This window comes from Emydura macquarii, unplaced genomic scaffold, assembly GCF_026122565.2.
Source record: "Emydura macquarii macquarii isolate MOO-44397 ecotype Brisbane River unplaced genomic scaffold, CSIRO-AGI_Emac_v2 contig_113, whole genome shotgun sequence".
Lineage (NCBI taxonomy): Eukaryota > Metazoa > Chordata > Testudines > Chelidae > Emydura > Emydura macquarii.
Genome location: NW_027130250.1, coordinates 695,606 through 713,594, shown reverse-complemented (window position 1 = coordinate 713,594; position 17,989 = coordinate 695,606). Strand labels below are relative to the sequence as shown.

General features: G+C 41.2%; 1 long non-coding RNA gene across 1 annotated transcript in view; it reads left to right on the top strand.

Moving 5' to 3' along the window:
- The window catches only part of LOC137150052 (uncharacterized), a 316,781-nt gene that overhangs the window by 101,185 nt on the left and 197,607 nt on the right, over positions 1 to 17,989 (top strand). The gene's annotated exons all lie outside the window — the stretch shown is intronic.

Here is a 17,989-nt window from a genome sequence, read left to right as displayed (position 1 = left end):
TCAGATGTGGAAAAGGCTATTAGTCCTTTACAGCTGCTCCCCATGCAGTCTGTACTTCGGCAAATCTTTAACATTTGCCACCACTTAGTGTGCTTTTTCCCTTCTGTATCTCCAGTCTTGTATCCTATCAGCATCCAGCTATTTACACAAGGCCTGATCCTGAAGGATACTGAGCACACTTATCTGTTATGGGCCATATCTTAAGAGGTGCTGAGTATCTGCAATTCCCATTAATTTCACTGGGAGCAGATAAGGCTTTATACTTGCTGCAGTTGCTCGGGCCCTTGGTAGGATTAAGCAGGGGACAGGACTGAATGTGGCTCTGTTGTCACCTGGGCCATGTACGATTAGAATAATAAGAAATCCAGCAATGAGAAAAGACTGTGTGAATATTTTGTCAGATCATGGAACAGCTAAAAAGAGAGACAGGTAGGATGCTAACGACTGGGAGCCATATACAGGATTTGCAATAGTTACTCCAGTCTCCTTAATCTCAGAGGTTGATCCAGGTCCAATATTTGTTGTCTAAGACTTAAAAATTAATGATACATGACACAGTTCTGGGTTTAACTGCACCTGTGTGCCTTTCACGGTCTTGTCATCCCGTCTCTATGAGGGGGTGGGGGGGGGAACCTGCATTCCTCTGCCTCCAGACCAGATTTAGGCTTGCAAACTATGCTTATCCCTGCAGGTCTGACCTTAGTAGAGCACGTTGTTCTCCCACTCTCCCCCAGGGGCTATGACCGTGTTACCGGTGACCAGTCGGCTTTCAAAAAGCACTGTACGTTTATTTAAAACAAATACATTATAGAGAGAACCTCTCATAAAAAATGAAGTCTCTCTCCATGCATACTAAGCTTACCAGCTGTCACTCATCTTCCCCATGGAGATCCTGGTAGGTTCCCAAAGTCCTTCAAATCCTCTAAGTTACAGTTTCATGTCAATTCAAGGATCAAATGAGGGTCTCTGTGTCAATTCAAGCTTCCGCTTTATACCAAAAGACCATCTTTGTCTGTTGGTCTCTTGAACCTGCTCTGAGCTACTCTATACAATTCGCCTCCAGGGGTATTTCTCTGGAGTTGGCTTACTTATCCCAGGATTTGCAGTAATTACCTCACACTGGAGGAAGTTCAGTAACCCTCTGCCATAGAGCTAGAATACAATCTCTTCTCATAAAGACACATATAATGTTATAAATACAAAAGTTTGACTATTTCCTGTGCCCCTAGCATCTGGCACATCACTTGGGAAGTTTCCTTACTTCCAAGGTCTCACATCTGCCACAATATACACACATACAGACACACACACAGATAGACAGATGCTGCTGATGGAAGCAGGTGTAGGTGATAAATAGAGACTGACAGAAGGGTGGATAGATAAAGATGAAGGGATCTATAGACAGACCGATAGGCTTCCAAAACAAATGTTTTTCTTCCTGTTTTGTAACTGGATCTAGATCTGATTAGAATTCTGCAGTAGGGAATTTATTATTTTCCGAACTGAGTTGGTTCATATTCATATACAGAGAGTGAGCTCGGCTTTGAGCTGAAATGCAGTATTGTAGTATAGCAACAGCACTCTCTAGATAAAAACACCTTCCGAGCTGATGGCCTCGTATAAGACCTGATTTGAGTTATGTCCACGTAGCTGAGAGCAGATTTTACACCAGATTTTAAGAGTGAGAAGTGTCTCAATTTCCGTTTGCTCTTTGCGTTGAAACTTGTGGGTTCTTGCATGCTATGGCTGTGAAATGTCACTCCCTCCGGTGGAGGCAACAAGGAGTCTGCAGATCAAATGGTTCGGGATCTTAAAGAGCTGGTAACTGTCTCATATTTGCTCAAATCCAGCACTAATGACATATTTAAACAGCAGCTATAGACTATTTTCCTCTCTTGGGATCTTCTGAGTGAGTTTTTAATTTTCAGCAAAACCTTTACAGTTCACCTTTAAATCCAATTTTCTCTTGAGCGCATCTAGTGAAAGAGTCTCAACAACTTCCCATGGGAGATTATTCCTCTATCTGAGCAAACTCATTCTTGGGAGTCTTTCCACACCGTTCCTCCCTCCAATATCCAGAATGACCTTTTCTAGCTTCAAACTGTTACTCTTTCTATGTTAAATGCACATATATCCCATTAACTGTATAACAAATGCTTATTCACAGATACTTAGATGTACATATCACTTGAGTCTGCTAACCGGTATGGGAAAGTCCTGTGGAATTTAATAATAAATGGGGGGCCTTTTTATTGTCTTTTAAAACCCTCCTATAGAATCTCGTAAAGTATTCTATCCCTTGCTATCAATGGCTGTGAAATGGTTTTAAAAAGTCCTATAGCAAGGATCTCAGTCATGATTAAAGTCAATGAAAGAGATTGTCAGCAGGTATAAATTGGCATAACTTAGTGGACTTTAGTGCAGCTACACCAGTTGATAATCTGACCATATAGCTTTTTAGAATGATTTCTAAAGAACTCTATTATATTACTATTGAACCCTATTGATTTCTATAGCATTTTCTATATGGGTGTAAGGGATACAATCATATAAAGGTGTCGTGAGTCCCAATACTGATGCTGAAAGTTCACACATGCTATTCATATTTTGTCTCCTAATAAATACACACAGATAGACATGTCTCTGTCCTACACACATAACCCGTTTATGATTGATGCAACGCCTAGAGGGAGAAAGGATGGAAAGCTTACCAATATAATTCAGCAGTACCCCCTGGGAAGAGAGACGCTGGATATTCATGCTGTTGGTTGCTTGACACTTAAATGTTTTGCTTACATTTAGCAGTCTACGTTTACCTACTGTTTGTCAGTGGTAACTGGGGAGCTTATTTTACTCCTCCCATCTCAGCACCATCACCACTCCTATCAGAATTTCCTGGCCCAAAAACAGAGGTGAATCTAGAGTGAGTTTAAATTGGTGCAATTTATACTTTCTTCTAGACACCGTGTGTGTGACATCCGTTAAAGTCTCTATGAACCACTTTAGACTCCCATAGACTGCAATTCTACCAAGTTCTTAAGGATGTGCACAATTTTAAGCATATGAATAACCTCATCCTGACTCAGCAAAGCACTAGCATGTGATTAAGTCTCACGGAATTCAATAGAATTTAAACATAAGCTAGAAATAAAGTGTGTGCGCAATTTTAAGTAGCACCCAAGAGACTTTGGCTCTTAAGTGCCCAAGGGTATATTTATGGAGCCTACGAAAGCGAGCCCTGATGGACCTGGGCTAGCAAGGTTAACGCTAGCTGCGTGGACAGTGCTTCGAAGTTTTCAGCTCAGGCTAGAGCTTGGGCTCTGAAGCCTAAGGAGACCCCGGGTCTTTTTTGAAAATGAGACCTAGGCTCCTGAGAGCCAGACCCTCAAAGGTCATTGGATTCCTAACTGCCAGGGATTTCAATGTAAGTCAAGCACCTAAAAACATTTGAGGCTCTGGTCCCTAAATCACCTTGGCACTTTTGCAAACTGTACTCTAGGTGTGCAAATGTGTTTCTGAATCAGGCAGGGGTTACTCACATGCTTAAAGATAAACATCCTGGTATTCTTTGCTCAGTCACAGACCCCTGGAACATAATCCACACTGCTTTCTTCATCCCCTCTGAAACAGGCCTTCTGCCCTCTCCCTTTACCTGCGTTAACTGGATCCGGAATCTGGAATCTGTACCTGCCAAGTCCTTTTCCCATCTAAGCAAACTCTCCCAGTCCACGCTTTGCTGGTTGATTTCAAATGCCAGTCTATTTCTCTAGTTGGTTTTTTTTTTTTTCCCCCCCCCCCCGAAGGCAGAAGATGTTCAGAGCAACAAGAAAATGGAAGAGAAGTATGAAAAGATTAGTTTGATCAAAGGAATCTCATGTCACACCAGAAAATTGATTTTCCTCTTTTCCCAGACTGCTATGCCCTTTCTTGCTTTGCTGGTTCGAGGGTATATAGCAGAGTTCACTTTCCCCATCTCTCGCCAGGCCCTTTGTGTCTGTCTTTTGATTATTACTTGTCTCCTTTTAATATCATCTAAACAAGGCCCTCTCATGTCCCTTCTGCTCTCTTGATGACCTATTCCTTCAGTGATAGGTACTCAGATGCTCAGTTGTCATGCTCTCCTAGCAAGCAAAAGTCTCAAGGTCTCTCTCTGTATTGTTCAGAAAAGAGCTATTAGAAAGGAGCACATTCTTAACATTTAAAGACAAACCAATACTAAGCTGGGTGTCTCTTGTTTACACCAGCACTGAATCTTAAAATACAATTATTCCCTACTGTGCCACAGAGTGCATGCTGGGAATTTGATGGACCGGGAGAGGCATAAAGCAATAATATTTTAACACTTGGTATCAAATCACCTTTTGTTTAATGGGGATAAAGAAACAATCCAATTTTCATAATGCCAGCTCACCACGTACGTCTAAATTAAATGGGAACTGGAGATGAGAGGCTGGTAAACAATGTTGCTTACCAGCAGGAAAACAGCTCTTAATCCCATAAATCACTAAGGGAAATTGCTAAGGATATATCTCAGACAATTAAGCCAATTTAGGCCTGACAGTTGGGGAAAAGATTAGTAATAAACGATGGCATTTCAATGTGAAGCTTTATGATCCTGTTGGATTCATGCATACAACTCCCCTCTTTAAAGGCCTGGATTTGAGTGTCTGTGACCTCACAGGGCCTCCTTTCCAGGCGTGGTGCAAGCAGCTGCAATTCCATGGAAGTTAATAGAGATGCACTTGCTTACACCAGAGCTGAATTTGATGCATCTTCAGATGCATAGAATGGTCGCACCCAGTTCCTAGCAAACACTGTGATGCAGGCCAAAAAAAAAAAAAAAAAAAGTGAGAGCTTTCAGATAGTAGTTAAAGCCTCAATCAGAGAGCAGGACTGGGATCGAAAGCCTTCCGAGATTTATGCCCATTCACTGCATTGAGACTGCATGCAATATGTGAAGTTCAGTGTGTCAGTACAGGACTGGGGGTTACTAATGTAATGTGCATTGCTGTCCTATCCTGGATGGAATGTGTGAGCTTTTCTAGTACAGGGGATGGCATCACCTGAGACTATATACCTCAGTACTACTACAGAGAGAGCTTCTTTTAGCTCAAGTAGTGGTGCTGCCTGTATCCTGAAAGCTGAAGACCCAAGGTTCTGTCTGCAGATGCCTTGTTTTGCTGGCAACTATGGTGTCCCATGCTAACAGCCATATGTACGTTATATATTCTGGGCCCAGCACTGCCATACAAGGATGTAGAAATAAAGAGCGCTCCTCTGGAGGAGATAACACTGTACACGCCTCTTCTTCTGCCACCTGAAAATAAAGCATACATAAATTATACTTTAAAAAAAAAAAAAAAATCCTGAAGAAGTCAGGTACTAATCCAGGTTTTCTAATCCTGCCTGTGACTCGCTTTAGTCATCTTCTTGGCTTTTTACAAGTTACGCCTCCAGTTTTACCAGCTGCTCCCATGACTATTTCAGAAGGCTCAGCACAGTTGTAAGATGACCCTGGAATTCAGCTCTGACACCACCAATATGCAACATTGTGGTATGAACATCAGGTTGCTAAGCATACTGGAACATTTTCTATTTTCATGGTGCATTAAGCTACACTTTCCTGCTTTCTGGGGCTGTAGAGGATGTTACTGTTTGGCCCCTTTTTAATCTTGTTATAAAACTGAGCAGCACTCATCTTTCAAGAAAAGACCATTCTAGGCCATTGTACACCTTACGAAAAAGGTCATATTGAATTTAACAAGGACTGAGAACCCTTTTTCAGAAAGGGCTCGGATACCCCACTGACTGGCACTGTGAAGAAAGAGAGAATTTTTTAAACAACCAGTGCAAGAGGAATACTAGAGCAAGGATTTAATTTTGATTAAATCCTGTATGTTGGTTTAAATATTCTCTAAAAGAGATCACATTCTCTATTGAATTATACAGGATTTTAGAGTCATTTCTATGAAGCCCTGTGAAACTTCTATAAAACCCAAATGTATATTTTTGATATGGCCAACATCACAATATCAGAGTTTAAAAAAAAAAACCTGTTAGATTTCATCAACCCTCCAGGCAATGGAGGAATAATAAATTCACAGATTTTAAGGCCAGCAAAGACTACTATGATCATCTACGATGATCTCCAGCAAAACACAGGTCATGGTATTTCACCTAGTGATTCCTGCATCTAGTTCGTATATTGTGGTTGAGCAAAAGCGTATTGTTTAGCAAGGCACCCAATCTTCATTGAAAGACTCCAAGTCATGCCTTGGTAATCTGTTCCCCTGATTAATTACCATCAATGTTAAACATCTACATCTTGTTTCTAATTTGAATTTTACTGACTTCTGCTAGTCATTGGATCCTGTTATGCTTTATGTGCTGTGGTCTATCTTCAGTGATTTAGCTAGTACTCAGAATACAGAGTTATAGCAGAGCGTGTGTACACAGATGTGCACTACAAGGAACCATTCCAGGAAGCAAACCAACCAGCCTGGTACACTGCCAGAATATTGTATGAAACAACGTTATTTTACTGAACGCTGACTGAGGGACAACCAGAAAGGTTAGCCGGAGAATAGTTCAAGTGGGATGGCCTGTCCTCATGCTTATGGACTGGGGATTGGAGTCAGAACAAGGTTCATTGAAAAACTAGACTGGATTATTCGTAGAAAACGTCAGAATGTAACTAATGATAATTGAAGGTTAATTAATTTCATCAACTGGTAAATGGCCAACAGGTGCTATGAGCCACATAAAAGAGAGACTGAAAGGGCAACTGGGAAAAGAGGGTTTTGGGTGGTTTTTTTGGGGTGGCACGGGGTTAGGGTGGCGAAGTGATTTTTTTTTTTTTTTTGAGCAAGTCCTAGGTAACCCGCATTTACCTCTGACAATGGTAGCAGTGGGCACAAAGAAAAGTGATTTTGTGAGAATTACTTTTGTAGCTGCTGCTGGGACAATTTAAAGCAAGGTTGACCAGCAAACTCTTTAAATCCCTCTTTGTCCTGCCTCTCTTTCATTTTCCATCAGCTAACCTGAGCAGTTCCTACCATCAAAAGCTTAATTTACATCTTCCTTGATTGGCCTTTTGCCCCACAACCCAAATAGAAAATCAGCCCAGCCATTTGCAAACTGCCTTTGCCATGTGCTGCACGGCTTGAACATCTCAAGTGTAAGAGATGAATTTTTAATCTGTGAAAGCAAACACTCTGCATATCAATACAGCTTCCATGATGGAAGAGCGTGGTACAGAGGGGCATTTCTTTTTTGGTCTGGGCTGTTAGGTAATAAACAGGCATTTTTATTTCTTAAAAAAAAAGAGATCAGATTCTATAGCTGATTTCAACAGATTGATTTTTATCAGCCCTCCACAGAGCTGTGATAGCTCTCTGAGTGGCTGCACTATAGGGAACATTGCGAAGAGATTGAACAACAACAGTTTGGTTTCCCTGTGCAATCAAGCAAAGACTCTGAATGCTCTGGTATAAAAACCCAATAGATGCAAACATGAAAACCTTTGTTAAATTGTTTGCTGCAAAGATTAGAAAAGTTCAAAGAGTAAGTTTCTTATATTGCCCTCTTTTTTTTTGTTCCCCCCAATCAACTAAGAAAAACAAAAATGAAATAGCAGAAGCAGTCTTCTGTGATGCAAATGCCATAGTCAGAGGCTAAATATGAATAAATGGTCTTTGTTTAAAAAAAAAAAACAAAAAAAAAAACCCTTTTTGCTGCTTTGCTTCAGGTTACTTTGAAAAAATAATATACAGCTATATTTCATAATTTTCATTTACGGCTCTCCAAGTGCTTTACAATGTAGGGAAAGCATTAGTAGCCTCATTTTACAGATGGGGAAACTAAGGCACAGATCCCGTAACTATCTGCTGCCAGAGTTTCTGTCATCTTCCTTCTGTCTGCTGTAGGAAATGGTGCTAGTTGGACCACTGATCTGATCCAGTCGGGTGATATCATAGGGTTGGAAGAGACTGCAAGGGTCATCTGGTTTAACCCACTGCCCAGATACAGGATTTGTTGTGTCTAAACCATCAGACAGATGGTTATCATGCCTCCTTTTGAAAACCTCCAGTGAAGGAGCTTCCATATCCCTCAATGTGAACTGACGTACCCAAATCAGATTGGGGAAAGAACCCAAGAGCCTTGATGGTACTCATCGCTAATCAGCATTACCTCCTGCATAAAACATACATTGGAGATGATATTGAGCTTTCCTGCATTAGTTCTGTATTTCTCAGGCCATCTCTATATCCAGACTTGCACCAGTTTAACTAAAGGCGCATATTTAAATGGATGTTGTTAAGCCAATGCAAAACTCTGTGCAGACATTCTTTCGGTTTAAGGGTAGATTGTCAGTTTAGTTTAAATCGATTCCTTGAAGACTTAAACTACAATAAGTCCCTTGTATGCTGAAATCTACAATAGTGGATTAAGTTAAATCAGTGAGTGAAACATCCTTAGGAAGCATGCAAGATTGACCCCTTCCCCCCCGCCCAAGATAAAAATCTACCATGGATCACCTGAGCAACATTTGACAATGCTGCCATTGTGAGGACTGCAATCTTGGTACCTCCATAGCACTTCTGTAAATTAGCAATTTCTCTTGCAGCTGCTTAGGGTTAGCCAGGGATGTCATTAAGGGTATGTCTGTACTGCAGAGTGAAGTCAATTTAAAGTAAATCAACTTTTACCCGCCTAATTGTAAAAGTCGCATGAGCGTGATCACACCACACTCCTTGTGTCGGGCTCTTGCTATGCTTGGGTTGACGTTCAAAGCAGTGTACTGTGGGTAGCTACCCCACAGTGCAACTGGCCACAGAGGCTTGTCGTCCTCCCATGATGCAATGTATTTCCTCCCCCTCCCTTCTTGTCCCAAACAAATTGCAAATGCTTTTTTCTATGCTGCATGCATGCCGTTGCCGGAGAGGCATGGAGCCCGCTCAGCTCTGCACTATCATTGTGAGTATCACAAATACCGCACGACCTATCCTGCAGTAATTTCAATGGTAGGACAGGAGCCGCAGCACAGGCCAGAACGGCTATTAGCTTCCCTAGTTTTCTGATAAGCCTGCCTGAACTCTTTGATCTTAACGCGGCACTGCTGCTGTGCGTCCCTGTCATGCCCCTTCTCCAACATGCCGCCAGATATCTTCTCGTAGATATTTAACCTTCTTTTGCTGGCTTGGAACTGAGTCAGAACAGAATTTTTGCCCCAGAGATCGATGAGATCCAAGACCTCTAGTCGACTCCAAGCTGGAGCGTGTTTGGGCCATGCAGTTGCCATGAACAGTTCAGCTACAAAGCTCTCTCCACGCTGTCCAAACCGGAAATGGAAATTCAAAATTTCCTAGGGCTTGAAGGGAAGAGCTATTTCCTGTGTACATGGCCGCATAACAGCAGAGCATGAATGTCCAGAGAGGTCACAATGGGGCATTATGAGATATCTCCCAGAAGCCAATGGTGTCAATTTACATTGCGCTCTGCCTACACTGACTCAAATGCGACCCATGGAATTCGACTTCAGCACTACGCCACTTGCAGAGGTGGTTTTATTAGGTCGGCTTTTACCGCAATTTAGATCAGTGGAATGTCCATGCTAGTGGAGACACATACTTTAGGGGGTTGACATAAACGGCGTTACGTTGACCTCCATTGCCAGTGTAGACCAGGCCTTTGTCTCTACTTAACTTCAGAACACAGGGCCATCTTGTGCTCTAGGAGATTATGAAAACTACCACCATTTTAAGCCCTGTTTCTACTGAGATGCTTAAAAAAAAATAGGTTTCAGGGACTCCAGCTGCCTACAGATGACTTTTTTGATTATTAATGGGATATTTGTTGTCAATTGATTCTGTTTGGATAGGACCATGAGCGCCTGATATGTATCTTGATAGATGAATAGTGGCCTATGGTGATCTCCCAGTTCATCACTATGGAAGCCATTGTAAAGTCACAAGATTCATGCTCACAGATCTCTGAATGAATTGGGCAGAAAGATAATTCTATTCTCTTCCCCTGTTAGGATTGAAGAGTTCATATACCATGATGATGGGTACTGTATATGTATCTGAAAAGACAAGAATATTCAGGTTTTTATATTGCACTCATCATCATGGTATCTGAGCACTTGAGAGAGGTTGTATAAAGCAGGGGCAGTTTCTGATTACATTATAATCTCCAGCTAAGGCATCACAGACAAATATTGGTTAAATGGGGATTTCAATAAACATTAGATTCTGTGGTATATGCCAGAGTGCGGTACGGGCCCTTTCATTATGTTTAAAATGAGTTCAGAAGTAAACTGACAGGATAATTTAAACTGGTAGTCTCTCCTTTAAATAGCTTTCCGTTCCTTATTAAAAGCTGATGGAAAAGCCCTGCAGAACTGAATAAGGACTAAACCACTAAAAAGCCACAGAAATTAAACAGGCTTCTATAGGAATTACTCTGGAAACCTATAGAGTTTAATAGAGAAGGAGATCCTTTCTGTAAATTTTTACATCAGCCCACAAAGTGTAATAGGGAATGATACCTCCTGCTGTAGAACTCTTTATGGTTTTCACATTCCATAGAAAGGTTACCTTTCTCCATTAAATTCTATAGCATGTGTCCATGAAGAGGACATTACGTTACATTTATAAAGGAGCTTTCCTCTCTAAAGATTCCAAAGGATTCTAGCTCTCCGGCTAATAATGTGGGAGTCATGGGTTCAAGTTCCTGATCTGCCTGATTCAGAACAGAGATTGTTATCCTAGATCACCCTGAAAGCAGGGATTTGAACTTGGGTCTCTCACATCCCATGCATGCATGGTCTCTCGCTCCCACTCTCACACAACCAGAGTCCTGGACCCCCCAAAAACCCTCCTGAAACTGATACATCTCCACAAAATGTTTTGGCTTTGAAGCAATTTCATTTAGACCAGCCCTATTATTTATCCATTTGTATTGGCTGGGGGCCCTCAGTCATGGATCAGAGCCCTGTTGCGCTAGGTGCTGTGTACACACACACAGACAGACAGTCCCTGCCCCAAGAGCTAACAATCTAAGCAGACTTCAGTGGGACTTGACCCCAGGGCAGATAAATAGTACACTCGATAATAAGTATTTGCTATATTGGGCCCATAAGCCTGCAGAATTGACCCCCACTATAACAAGGTTCTCGAAGCAAAAACTTGCCCCAGATGGCCTAAGCAACATCTGATGGTGCTGCCATTGTGCTGGTGCGGATTAGAAATTTCAAATCAGGAACTATTCACCAGTCCCTGGGGGGTATGTATTGTTGTGCTGGTTGGCTGAATAATTAGCCCATCTTTAGAAACCACTCTACCAGAGCTTGTACTGCTTGTTTATTATTATGGAGAGAGGGTTTCATCATCACCATTTAGATTCATTTTAGAGATTCATAGACCAATTTTCTGTTTCTAATTTTTTTCTTTTTGTAAGTTAAGATAAAAAATATTAAAAAATGCATTTCTCATATTTTTAGACATATCCCTTTCACGTCCAATTATACGTAATGGCCAGTATTCCATAGAGCCCTCAATAATGGCCCCTGTTAGGACTGAAGAGCAGTCAAGCGCAAAATACATTGTAACAAGGTCACAAATGCTGTAAATTACCGGGTTCTTATCCTTGCGTATCTCTCACAGTGGGCTAAGAGGGTTTCACTTCATTAAATGTGAAAAGTCACAACTCATATTAAATTACTCCAAAACATCAGAGCTATTAAACACAGAACATATGCAATTGCACCACATGGGGATGCATATCTCCAGTAATACCATTGTTGCTAATCTTTTATTTTCTACCCACTCTTTCCCACAACTTTCACATGTTTTCCAGATCCTGATGCAAAGCCCTTCGGCGTTAAAGGAATGACTTCAGTGGGCTTTGAATCAGGAACTGTGTCGGCAAATGGGAACCTTCTCTCCACTAGTATCTGACTCAGAGCACTAAAACCAGTGGGAGGGATATCCCCGCCACCTCCTCCCTCTAAATGACTATTCCCACTGGCTTTACCATAGGCATCCCAGCTTTTCACAGCAGCTTTTGCTAAGCTGTATCTAATCAACATTATGGTCCAACAGGGTAATTTGGTCAAGACATGGGACAGCATTAGATGGGTTTAATGAATGGTGTTAGGTAGCAGGGTCTGTTGAAAGGATGTGGGACAGAGATAGGGGAAGGAACAGCCAGGAAGCTACGCATCATAACATAAGATGAGGAGCTACTTTTGGATCCTTGCGAGTCTATCTTTGTATGAAAGATTAAAGAGTTGGCAAGTCCTGGCTGATCATGACTCCTTGGGGAAGAGCATAAAAGGAACAGGAAGCTGGATCCAAAGGAAATTCAAGGGAAAGGGGTGTCCCATGCCCTACTGTCTGGCTAGAGCAGGGAAAGAGCCACTGGAGATTGCTGCTCAGTGTTTCCAGCTGATTTGCTTTTTGTTGTGTGTGACTCTTTTGCGGACAATAAAACAAGCCTCAGGGAAAGGGTCTTTAAAGGACCGATGCTTGGAGCTTTATTTCCACTTCCTTGCTAGAGAAACAACCTACCATCTTACACTTGGGACCCCTTTTTCTTGTTTATGTTGCCATCACGTCCTGCCATCCTTCATAATCTGTGTTTTCCCTGTTATGCAGATAATGCCGAAAATTGTGGTAGAACCGTAAGGCCAGATCCCACCATAGTTTTAAGTGGAACTCCCCATTGGAAGCAACAGCCCATAGAAAACAGAAATGGAAAGGTTCTATTAGGTCTCTGCCTAGGTCCATTGCTCTCTGCCAGGGTAGGATTACTCCCCACTTATGCTATAACCTCAAGTGCATTGTCCAGTCTAACTGTAAATCCATCCTGTGTTAATGTGACTGAGGGAGTTACCCTGCTTGCATTCAGATCTGCATCCTCATACCTAAATTGTGGTTTCAGCATGGATTGACTATTTAACATCACAGTGATGGTGGGTTTCACATACATTTATGAAACTGTGTGACTAAGGGCTAGTCTACACTTAAAATTTACAGCAGCACAGCTGTATCGGTACTTAATTGCCCTGTTCTGTTCATTCCCTCTGAAAAATCAGGCACTGGCCACTGTTAAAGACAGGATACAGGGCTGGATGGACCATTGGTCTGACCTACTATTGCCATTTTTATGTTCTCTTGAGCATAAAGTGCCTGATTGATCTCCTGCTGAAGTCAATGGTAAGACTCCCATGGACTTCAGTGGGAGTTGGACCTGGTTCTAAGAGTACATTGCCTGACTGATCCTGGACTGGCACAGAAATGTCTTTCTGTCAACTACGTAATATCTCCGGGCTGTTTGGGATGTGCCATTATAGTCTCAAAGCTCAATTATAGCAATTCTCTTACTTTCTGGGAGTCCCTAGTTGAGTTCTTTACAGCTTGCAAAAACATACGTCAGCTCCTGTTACCTGTATCATTCATGTTTTGCTGCAATATATGGCTCCTGTTGAAAAACCCTTGACATCGAATCCATGTTCAATATCACATCCATTTAGATGCAATCGTCTCTTCCAGATGAGACATAAAACCATGTCTTGGCCATTTCTGGTGGATAAAGATCCCGTGGCATTTTTCACAAGAATAATCGCATAAGAAATCCAGTCGCATTCCTAGTTGGGTTGTTATACTCTACAATCCCCCCATGTCCCTTGATTTCAGATTGATACAGTATTCTTCATTTCTTTGCTTGAACTATAAGCAGTTAAACAGCTGCCAGATTCCCCACAAGAGAGGATTGCCTTTTGGGTTAAGTGCTTTCTGCACATCTGGGGCCTGATTCTCTTTTCCTTTGTAGTGATTTTACAGTGGTGAGACACCACTGAGTTCAATGACGTTACTCCTGATTTCTGGCAGTGTAAGTAACAACAGATTCAAGCCCAGGGACGTAAAGCTTGTTTAAGAGGTTTGGGGTTCTTTGAGGGGAAAGGTTCTGAATAACTGCATTTAAAACACCCTGCATGGGAGGCCGTGTGTTCTAGTGGGTAAGATACTGATCTGATGGTCAGGAGGCTTCCACTCTATTCTGAGCTTTGCCACTGCTGAGCTGTATGACCTCAGGCAAAGCACTTCACTGCTTGTGTCTTTGTTTCCACTTTCACCATTTGGCTTGTCTGTTTCGGCTGTAAGCTCTTCAGGATAGGGAACGTTTCTTATGATGTTTTTGTACCGGGCCTAGCTCATTAAGGCCTTGATCTCCATTGGTGCTACCATAATATAAATAATATTTGCCTGGATTTCAAAGGTACCGAGTACCTCCAGCTCCCGTTAGCTTTAACTGGACTTGCAAGGGTCCAACAACTCTGAAGTGCATTGAAGTGTTCTGATTGTGCTCCACCTTCCTGCTCGTTGAGATCTGTATAGGTTGATAATACTCCCTAAACTGCAGTCTTTGAGACTATGGGCGCTAGAACCTATTAAGCATTGCAGCTCCTTGGCAGAGGAACCTGTCCCTCCTTCATACTTGGAAAGCTTTGTCTGCTGCAACTTTTATAATTAAATTAAAGAGGCTTCTGCCTACGGCTGCATTCAACTTTTTAATATTTATAGCTGATTCTGTAAGGCTTCCAGAGACCTCCACGGAAAGATGGATGCAGCATAAATGGATCTGATTGCTGTTATGCAGCTGATGGTGCTGCGGCACTGACCTTTGAGTCATACTTGGGCTGAGTGTTTTATCTTTTTCTTAGAAAGAGCATGATCAACAATATTTGTTTTGCACTCTAACCAAACGGATTCTGCAGCCATCTGCAAATGGATCAAATGGAAATCAGCTTCTTTTCTTCCCTGCGTCATTGTTGACCATTGATGTAGCTGGTAAGCATAAAGAATTCATTCTTCCCAATAATTATTATCTTTATTTATATTATGATGTGTCTAGGTGCCTCAAAGAAAATCAGCGCCTTATTGTGTTTACAGTAGGAGGCCATTCCTGCCTCAAAGAATTAACAATCTCGACAAGACAAATGGTGGGAGAAAGGAATAACTATCACCCCCATTTTACAAGTGAGGAACTGAGAAGCAGAGATTAAAAGCCTAATCCAAAGACACTGAAATCAATTATCCTGTTGACCTCAATTGGCTTTGGATCAGCCCATATGAGACTTGTCCAAGGTCATGCAGTAAGTCTGCATTAGAGCCAAGAATCCAACTGGGAATCAGGAGACGTAGATTTAACGGCTTAATGGGAAGGCGATTGTTTTTCTTCTTCTTGCATTTTAATTGCCAACTTCTCTTAGGAGATCATCTCACAAACATTTTCATAGATTTGTAGGTTTTAAGGCCAGAAGGAACCATTGTGATCATCGAGTCTGACCTCCTGCATAAGGAACAGAGGCCATAGGACTTCCCTGAACTAATTCCTGCGGTGTTTGACCAAGAGCATATCTTTTAGAAAAATATCCTCTCTCGATTTAAACACTTCCAGTGATGGAAAATCCACCACAACACTTGGTAAATTGTTCCAATGCTTAATTACCTTCAGTGTTAAAAATGTGCACCTTATTTCTAGTCTGAATTGGTCTAGCTTTAGCTTCCAGACATTAGTTCATCTTATACGTTTGTCTGCTAGTTTGAAGAGCCCTCTGTTATCCGATCTGTGTTCCACATGAAGGTACTTATAGTCTGTGATCAATTCATCCCTTTACCCTCTCTTTGATAAGCTAAGCATTCCCTTTGATAAACTAAACACTTTTCAAATTATTCAAGGTACAGATTTGATCGACAAGTATTGAAAACTGCTATGGCTTCTGTTTATTATTACTATTCATGTTATGAGTAGAGTTATTCTGATCAGGTGAATTCTGTTTCCATTCTGGGGGAAAAAAAAATCAAAGAAAGGGGAGGAAAATGTTCAGCTCACTAAAAATCCAAACTTTGATTTTGGTTAATAAATCATTTGAGTTTGGAGGGGAGCAGGGAGGAAGAAAGCTTAGGTAATGAGATGCATCAAGTTTTGCTGACTTTAATCATAAAAGCTGCCACCCCAAAAGAAATAAAATACAGCCAGCATGCAAAGGGAATAAAAATATGAACTCATCTTGGCTAATGGCTCTGAAAACTAATATAAAGATATGCATAGATTACTCTGAATCTTAAAAAAAAAATAGATACATACAATTTACATAAAATGTTAACAATAATCTTAGGGGTGAGAAATTTACTCTGAAGCACAGGAATCATTAAAGGGGTTTTTTAGCAATGGAGTCTTTGTCCTTGAGTGTTTTCTTTGGAGTTCAATTAAACAGGCTTGAGGGTGCTTCTGCTGAGCTCGACTTGTATATACTTTACAGCTCAAAATCGCCAAAGCTACTTTTTTGAATAAAACTGTATTCTAATGAAGGAGAAAAAGGAAAGGGGCTGGGGGAGAAATACAGAAGAAAATGTTTAATATGAACTGGGAGATTTGCCAACCCCCCAATACAATGTCTGGAATTGGAACAGTCCCAACGGTACATTTTCCATTCTAATCTAACTTTAATTGTCCTGAGTGATGCGGCTACCACCTATTCCCTTAAGATGCTTTTACACAGTACTAATACATTTCACTTTAAGCAAGTTTTTCCTCATATTCAACCTTAATTTTCTCTTTTTTTAATTTCATCCCATTGCTCCTGATTATGGGATTCCTCAATAACCCATTGAAGTCAGCGCATTGACTTCAATGGGCTTTAACTCAGGATTCATCACCCAGTTGTACCAATCTGAATAATTCCTCTTTCTCCATTTTTTTTCAAATATTACTAGGTGAACACTACCTCCTGAGGCTGGCCTTTAGCCAGTTGTGCATGTTTAGCTCTTTTAAGCTATCTCCACAAATTCTTCCTTCCCAACCCCCTGATCAGCATTTTTCTTTTCTTTGAACTGCTTCCTGTTTTTCCAGTATCTTTCTTGGAGTCACACGTGCCATTTAAATGAATTAGCCATGCCATTTATCCATCATGTGTAACCACTGAAATTAATTGCCCTGAATTTACTCCCTGGCAATTAGCCCAGCAATCTAATGTGCCATTTATCAGAGGAATGCAGATTTCAAACGCTGCTGTTTGTTCCTGCTTGCATTGACCGATGCATCTTTCTCTCACCTGGTATAAGAGCTTGTTAGAGAGTACAAAAGGGGATAATATAATCATTAATTCCTTTGGTAGCTATAGGGATCATCTTCCTTCTAGGGGTAGTCATTTAAGATCTGATTTTCAGGGATGCTGAGTATTTGCATTTCTTGTTGATTTTAACTAGAATTGTAGGTTCTTCTGAAAACCAGGTCTCTAGATCCCCCTAGATCCTACACTGGGAGGAGTGCCTATAATGTCCACTTAAAGTAACATGAGTTAAGGTCACTTAGCACCTTTCAAGGAAGTGCTCAGCACCCTGCTAGATAAGATACATCTCTTCCCTCAATGGCATTAACTAAGACAAAACATAGGACAGCAATGGAGTTTAATGGTGACAAGTTAGAAGGAAAGACTTCCTAGATAGATGGGTGGATTTTAGGGAGGATTGGAAGGAGAAGAAAGAAGATATTTGTTCAAAGAGGACAAGAAGAGTTTTAAAGGCAGCATGATATAAGATGTGAAGATGAGAATAAGCAAAGGAGATGGAGTGTAAAATTATTGTTGTTATTACTAGTTAATGATGCTTGAATATTTCTTTAAATTGGCGTGAGAGACTGAAAGGAGCTGTAGACTGGATCAGCAGAGATGAAACCCAACAGAGAGCAGCAGCAATGGCTTTTAGCAGGAGCTGATATTTATAATAATGTATCAAGACAAGTTCTAGTAAAGTAAAACAAATAAAACAAAACACCCCTCTCCAGCCCAGGGTTCCAAGCCCATCCTCAAGATTCGGGTGTGAAGCCAGATATTCAATATTATTATGACTCATGTCACCATTATTAATATTACACTAGCTCCTAAAATACTCAACCAAGAATGGGTCCTCGTTCTTGGTAC